The sequence below is a fragment of the Meriones unguiculatus genome, chromosome 14 (assembly GCF_030254825.1).
Source record: "Meriones unguiculatus strain TT.TT164.6M chromosome 14, Bangor_MerUng_6.1, whole genome shotgun sequence".
Taxonomy (NCBI): Eukaryota; Metazoa; Chordata; class Mammalia; order Rodentia; family Muridae; genus Meriones; species Meriones unguiculatus.
In genome coordinates, this window is record NC_083361.1 from 10224595 (window position 1) to 10232517 (window position 7923).

Sequence of the window (7923 nt, forward strand, 5' to 3'; positions counted from 1 at the left end):
AGCTGTTCAAACATATGAAGGACAGCAAGGCTCACGAGAGCTACAGCAACACAGATATCCTACAGGTTCCCAAAACCACCTGCAGGCCCCAGGATCACGCCAGCCTCTCTGTGTGACTAGGTAGGCTCCTTTCATCTAACAAGGTAGGAACTCACACCTGGAGGAATTCCCTGTGGCTTTAGTGCCTGGGGTCCAGCAGGAGCAGGCCACATTCTTCTCGAGTCCTGCTCTGCAGACTGGCTGGGACCTTCTCTTTCAGGTACCCTAGAACCATGTTTCAGGATTGGGGTAAGTTTGGAGGGCACACCCTGTCATCTGGTGTTCCTTTGGACACTGAAGAGGAGGGCCATAGGCACAGATGGGCCCGGGCTGAAGATGGAGGAGGGGTCAGAGGGTCTTGAAGAAAAGCTGTAGAGGCGAGGCACTGGGAGGTGACACAGGCCTGGCTCACCCCAGCCTTGCATCAGCAACAGAAGACTTACCTGTTTCTTCTTTGAATCCCTCCATCCCCAAACACACTTCCAATATAGAGTTTGAGACTGGACCTTCAAGAAGCTGGTCTCATCGTGAGTGGGTGAGGAATTGGTCCCAGAGGAATGGGTATCATGAGCCAGGGTTTGACGGGCATAATGTTGTAAGAGTTCAACAAACCAGTCTTCCTGCCACAATTTCTCGGGTGATTAGACAACCCGCGGTCAGCAGAGAGGGGCCCTGAACCAGGCTATGGAGCAAAGATGGAGCCAACCGACACCCCCAGTCTTGGGTCTAGGTCTGAGTGGAGAGGGACCGTCAAAGACTTCCAGGACTTGAGGCCCTCTGTCTCATTTTCCTGCCTCTCTGACCTGCCAGTGGCCCCTCCAATGTGGGTCTCAGAGCTGTTGTACAGCTCCGACGCCACCCCAGCCTGGCTGCACCCCTGGGGGATAAGGTAGCCGGGCTGAGCACAGGGCACAGTCAAGGTGGGGGACAGGCAGTGGGGTGAGAGGATCCTGGAGCTCTGGCCTCGCTAGGTGACCCAGCCACCTGTCTCCCTGTGTCTTCTCCCACCGTGCTTAGGACACTTCACCTTCTCCCCGAGCTGGCAAGATGCGCCCATCCCTGTCTGATGGGCAGAGGTTCAGTCTGCCTGGGGGAGTGGGCACGTCGATGAGTGAGAGGGGAGGAAGGGGGCAGAGGAGAAGGAAGGAAAAGGGAGACAGCAAGCGAGGAAGGAAGAGAAGAGGAAGGGAGGAGGCGGGTGGTCACACCTTGGCTTCGCTTTCCCTCCTCGCTGTCTGCAGAGGAGCCTGTACCAAGGCCTGCAGAGCCCTGGTGTTGCCCCCAGCACCGTTCTGGATAACTTTGCTTTTCTGCCAACAGGCTCCACAGGTGCTCCCGACCTGTCTGACTTGCCTGCATCTCGGAGTTCCTTGCCCCAAACCAGAGTCCAGGCGTAGTGCAGGTCAGGGTTCTGACAAAACACCCGCTTAGCCAGCCTCTGCTCCCAGATTGCATGCTGCCACTCCGCCTTCCCTGCAGCCTTCGCTCAAGTCCTAGTCTGGTCTGTGTGGATCGGGTGCCCCCTGGTGTCCGTGAGTGAGACTTGCCTGGACCGGCCTATAGACAACATCAACTTAAATGGAGAAAAACTCAGAGCAATTTCACTAAAATCAGGAACAAGACAAGGGTCTTCATTCTCTCTATACCTATTCAATATAGCCCTTGAAGTCTTACCTAGAGCAGTAAGACAACTGATGAAAATTAAAGGTTATGCAAACAGGAAAGGAAGAAAAGGTATCTATGCAGATGGTATTATCGTATACAAAAAGACATGGAAATATCTACAAGAAACTTACAGTTGATAAACACTTTCAGCATAGCAGCAGTACACAAAGTTAACTCACAGAAATCAGTGGCCTTACTGTATACAAATGTCAAAACTGAGAAAGAAACCAGGGAAACACCTCTCACAATAGCCTCAAAAGCTATATCTCTAAGCTAATGAAAGACTCTTTGTCCACACCGAAAAACACTTTGTTGCAAAGCCCTGGCCAGCTCTTCCTTTGCATAGTGACAGTATTGAGAAACTTCCATATCCTCCTCCCTCTGAAGGAGAAGCTGCAGTTCACCAGCAGCAGTGTACTTGGCATCAGTTTCACACTCCTGTTGACCCTCTTCTTCATGGCCTCCCTCTCTGAGCTACGCTCTTTTGTGGTGAGCTGTGAGATAACTGTCCCTGTAATGTCAAATTCCTCCATGGAATTGGTTGGCCGCTGAAGTCCTGCAGCAGATACTGGGTTTGAGGTTTTTGAGGTGACGGCACCCTGTTCCTGGCAGCAGAAACAAGCTCCCTCTGGAGTGAAGTATGAGATGATGCTCTGTAGGGTGCAGGCCTTGAGGCAGCTGACTGAGGCACAGTGCTAGACTGGATGGGGTTGGTTACATTAGGTCGTGTGCCACTGGTGGAACTTGGCAGAGCTGCCTTGAAAGAGGGCATCAAAGACGTGGGTGGGGATAGTCTGAGTGGGATAGGCTGAGCTAAGTGGGAATGAAGCCATGAAGGGTAAGTGGCAGAGGGCCTGTGTGAAGCCAGGAGGAAAGGCTTTCTAGACACAGGTCTGAGCTGTTGTCCAGGGTTGGGAAAGGCAGAAGTACTAACTTGACCTTTTCAGGTGAGGGCAGCTCATGTTGGGATGAAGCTGGACACTCCTTGTGAGCACTTCTCTCTGCTCTCTGAGCCTTGCCTAGAGTTTTATGAGGGAGATGGCCCTCATGTGGCATATCCAGCAGTGCTGTGGTGGCTGGGTCTGGCCCAGGAACTTTGTGGCTGCTGGAATTTTGCAGAGCCCAGAAGTAGCATTTTCCAGTTTTATTCACACTTCCCAGTGTGTGAAAGACTTGCATGAACTCCAGCATGTGCATGCCAAGATGGATTTATGGCTTTTTAAAGCTGTTTTATCTGAGCTCTGGTAGAATCTCTTCCTCTTGGTTGTGAGGATATTGGACTTCTCTTCTGCGTTGACTCTGTTCCTTGACTGCTTAGGCTCTTCTGTTTTCTTGGAGTTGTTTTCTCTGGATCACTTGTCTGGCCTGTGTCCTTTAGCTCTGCTGTGCCTTTTGTGTGGCATTTAGGGAGCTTTGCCCTCTAACTGCTTGGCCATATTGTCAATAGCCCTGTCACTGTCCCCAGTACCACCCACAGCACTAGATTTTGGCCTGAGGAACCCTATCAAGCAGCTAAAGACTTTATGAAAAAGGAAAGCTAAAGGCTTTTATTTCTTAACCAGTCGGATGGTCCGCTAATATCTCTGGAGTGTTCCTGATCCCTCTGAATGAATGTGGGCCCTTTGGATTTGGTTGCTGTGGGATCTTAGAATTGGTCTTTGTGAGGGAGTTGAAGAGTTGGAGAAAGTGAATATATGTTTCCAGTATAGTGATGTCTTTAAAGCTAGATCCCATCTCATTCTCTAGCACCCCTATCTCTTCTAGACCCAGGCTGCTGCCTCCAAAGCTGACATTGTTAGAAGCAGACTTCTGCCTTAGGCTCTCCACATCAGTGCAGTACAGAAGTTGCAGCATGTCAGGGTGTGCTAAAGGGAGGAGTGAGGTGTCTTGGATTTTTTTTTTTTTTTGTGCCTCCATAGGCATCCAGAGGTGTTGTAAGCTAAACTTTCACCTCATCCAAGTTTTTATTCTCTGCTCCAGGTTTGGAGCTGGAAGCAAGGCCAGCAATTCTGAAGGACTGTGGGTAGGGGCTGTCCCCATAGACAGGCAGTGTCCTTCTCTGGGAAACCTGGGCACAGGTGTTTCAATGTTCTGAACTCTGCAGCAGACAGTGTCTAGCCTGATGGTGGCAATCTCGGGGATGTCTCTAAATCCACCACTGAAAAAGAGTCGAGGAAGAAGTCGGTGCCTGGTAAGTGAGACGCTTCCCTCCCTTCCCAGCACCACAGCACTCAGGCCCTTGAAGCAGTGGGGAAGGAAGTCCTCAGAGCTCTGCTTGACAGCAGCTCTGTTCGCAGACAGCGGGTGACTGCTCTGTTTTTGCTGACCATGCTAGGTCACATTTTCTCCGATGTTTTTGTAGTTCTCTGTGTTTGTGTGGTACATGGGTGCATAGATATAGCCTCCAGGGTTAGGTTAAAAAATTATCTTGATGCTCTTTGGGTGGATGACACCTAAATGAACATCGGTACAAAGTCCCAATTTATTTCTAATATCAGAGATCAGACCTCTACTCTTGCCTGATGCGTCTAAAACAAAAAGGGGGAACTGTAGAGAGCTGCGGAATGCTATGCCTTAAAGATGGAGTTGGTTTCCGCCTTCCACCTTCCCGATGGTGAGTGCTCTCTGTCATGAACAATTCCACATTTGGCTAAGGCTGAGGATCTGGCTTGCTTCCATGTATGTGGACCTATCTGCATTGCCCACGTGGCACGCCTGGGTTGGCTACCCAGAGGCTATTTAAGCTGTGGGCTGGCTTTCCCCAGGGTCCGAGGATTGTTCAAGGTTCCTGAATAAACTGCATTGAAAAAAAAATTATCTTGATGTGTGCTCCTTACTTGTCTGTCCCTTTGTCTTTCATACAGTCCCTCTCCTTTCCTTGGAACTTTGCTATTTGGCAGGTTGTCTGGTCCATAATTTCCTAGAACTTATCTGGCTCTGCCAACTTCTCTCAGATGCCTCCAGAGCCTGGCCTTTTATGTGGGTTTAGGTATTTAATCCCAGTTGGGCACTCCCATGAGGCGAGTATTTAAACACACACACACACACATACACACACACACACACACACACACACACACACACCTTTCTCCCATCCCACATTTCACAGAACTCTAAGTGACATGAAAGAATGATACAAGAAATTAAATCTTTGGGCATGGGTGTAACTCAGTAAAGACCATGTCTACAAAAAAAAAAAAAAAAAAAAAAAAAAAAACATGTCTACATGGTCACATGGTCTTATATTCTTGACCATGAGTCACCTCTGAAGTACCACAACAAAAGAAAAAAAAAAAAGGAGAAAAACAGCTTCAGCCAACTTAACAATGATACACGGGCTACACCTAACTCTTTCTATAACTTGAAGTGTAAGGGACGCCAGAACAGGTGCTTGGAACCTGGAAGGAATACTTCCTCCAGGACAGATGCTGAACTTCACTGCTCTGGAGAAGGATTTCAACTCAGTGGTGCAAGACACAGGCAGTTCCTTCCGTTCATTGCCCAGACAGGTTATTTAAAGTGGCAGGCTTCCAGTTCATCAAGACGCCTTACCTCAAATAATTAAAGCAGAAAGTGAGGAAAGACAATAACATGTCCATTAGACCTTTAAATAGGCAGGCATGGGAGTACACGCCTACAATGATGCACATACCCTCCCCCCAACATACACATCAAATAAAATGTTCAAGGTCAAAACTGCCCAGCATCATCTGTGTTCATAGACTCAACAGAGAAAAATATGGACCACCAAATATGGTTTTGTCGGAGAAAGCTTCTTGTCTGAGAAGCTGTAATTCCAGTTTCATTCCCTAGTGGCTTCATGTGAGCATTTCACAAACCCAGTTAGTTTCTCTGCGAGCCCTTAGTGTGATCATTTAAAAATCATGCCACCGTCCAACATTTCGTCCAAAACTACATGATTATTTCCATCAGAACATCTCTGAATTCTCACTCTCCTTTATTTTTATATTTCCCCCTCAGTTTTAAAACCCCCATCCATTTCCTGTTGGCCTGTAAACAGTCTCAAATGTTCTTTACCTGAAATAACTACCTTTTTAAAGTCCTGCCCCTCTCTCCCTCCCTTTTTCTCTTTTCATCTATGTTAGACACAATATTACAGAACGTAGACACAGTACATTTTTATAATATATATTTGTACATACACAAATATATGGAGAGATTTTAAAAAGGCGGGGTTCTCAGGCTGTAGCTCACCTGATCTGTCTCTGCCTCCAAACTGCTGAGATTACAAATATGAACCACCCCTCCTGAATACTCCTTTTAGAATAGCACTGAATTTGAAACACTAATATGTGAAATATTAATGGAGGAAGCCTATCTGAGATGTGACATCATGGTATCCAGTGATAGCTTTCTGTACACCAAGATATTTATTCTGTTTCTGTTGAAATCAACACCCTGAAGAAGTGGCTGATTTTATTATCTGCTCACAAGCTCCTTAAGATTTAGCCATCCAGAGCCCAGAGCATAGTAAGACCGTTATTCCCCTGGGGCAGATAAAGAAGGGACCTGTGAATATCCTGTGAAGGAGTAAATAATCTATCCAGAGTCTCAAAGTAAGAACCTATGCCACATGTGACATTCAACACCAGATTCTAGTAAGATTGCCTTCATTGTTCCAAATGTTTAGTACATTCTACCAGGTGCTGGTAGCAAGAGAGGGAGAATGATATCATGAATCAGGCAGTAGTAGCCCACGAGAAGGTCAGATTCTGCGCTAAAAGACCGGATTGGTTGGAGAAATTGCCATAAGACCAGTGGCACCCAGGAAGGCCGAGGTGTGAGCTGGCGAAAAGTGGTAATCTTGGCATAACAGACCCTCTCCCCCCTGACTTTTATCCTGGGAGATGGTGGCAGTGCCTCTTATAAGATTCCTTGATGAGGCTGTTTATAATGTACATATGACGTGTCAACTTCTGACAGAATGTATACCATCAGCACACACTGTACATACAAAGAATAGCCTTGGCCAGGAAGGAAAGGGACATCTAGGTTGAGACTACTCAATTGAGAAACCATTCCAGTTGTGAGCTGTCAGCATCTGTCCATGACGGAAAGAAGAGATCAAAAGATTCTTTTGTGACTGTATTGAAGGGCGGGGCTGAGTGCATTCAACATTCCTTGTAGGGGATGATGAACCCAGACATTCTTCTCTTTGGGTTGCTCATTCAGGGGATTTTGTTTAAGCTGTGCTGACCCAGTTCAGGCTCACATCTCTCTTCTGCTTTCATCCCTTCTCTGTAGGCTTTGATTCTTGTACCAACTTCACTCTGCATCTTTACACTGGTGGTGATATCACTGAACTTCCAGGAGAAGTGGTCCTCCTTTGAACTTGCACATGCTTGTAAAGTAGGGTCTGCCCTTAGAAACAAACAGCAGAGCAAATGAGGGGGACGCTGGCTGTACGCATCCCCTCTTTCACCTTTGCTGTCCCCTGCCCTCTCTTCTGTCGTTTTCCAGAGGTGGGTTCGTTTGTGTAGCTCATGTTGTTCTGGAAGTGCTCATCTCACAGGGCCCAGGGTGTCAGCAACCAGTTCTTGGTCCGAGTTTCCTTGATCCATCAAGCTTGTGGAGCATGGTTCTGTGGCTCTCTGGGTCTCATTTCAGCATGTCGAGAAGTTACTTGGAAGTTTGGAGATGTTGTCACAAAGACTTTTCCACTCTTCCTGACAGAGTGGTTTTGTGAAGATTCTCTCTGAACTGTTTGTTCCTTATCCCAGCACAAACAGTAAGGTAGATCCACCGTACTGGCTGCTTTCCTAGCATCTGTTTCACACAATTTGAGGGGCTGCCATTTAAAGCTAGGTTTTGCTATTTTTGCTTCTGGGGGTTTCCATTTTTTTTTTTTTTTTTTTTTTTTTTTTGGTTTACAGACCTAGAGCAGGGAGAGAAGAATTTTCCCTCTCCATCATCACTTCTGTTGTGTACATAGAGCATGGGTGGCTTTATGAGTGTCAAGTTAATTTTTCTGATACTTTCTCTTGTGTCCCACAGGCTGCCATGCACTGCCATTCTCCTTGTCTTTCCAGGCTTCTTATTTGTGAAAACATGGGTCCCATGTATTCTCTAGAGTGGCAGGGGTACTGGTACTAGCTATTTGTCCTGATTTTGTGTCTCCTGATCTCTATCTCAGTTTTGCCATTTTATAACAGGAAGCTGAGCAACAACTAAGCTGTCATACCTTCTGCACCACTGTGA

At 47.1% G+C, this 7923-nt stretch overlaps 1 pseudogene; it reads right to left on the minus strand.

The window, feature by feature from the left end:
• Positions 1 to 1977: 1977 nt before the first annotated feature.
• LOC110560982 (uncharacterized protein C2orf78 homolog) lies at positions 1978 to 7001 on the minus strand (annotated as a pseudogene).
• Positions 7002 to 7923: the final 922 nt, after the last annotated feature.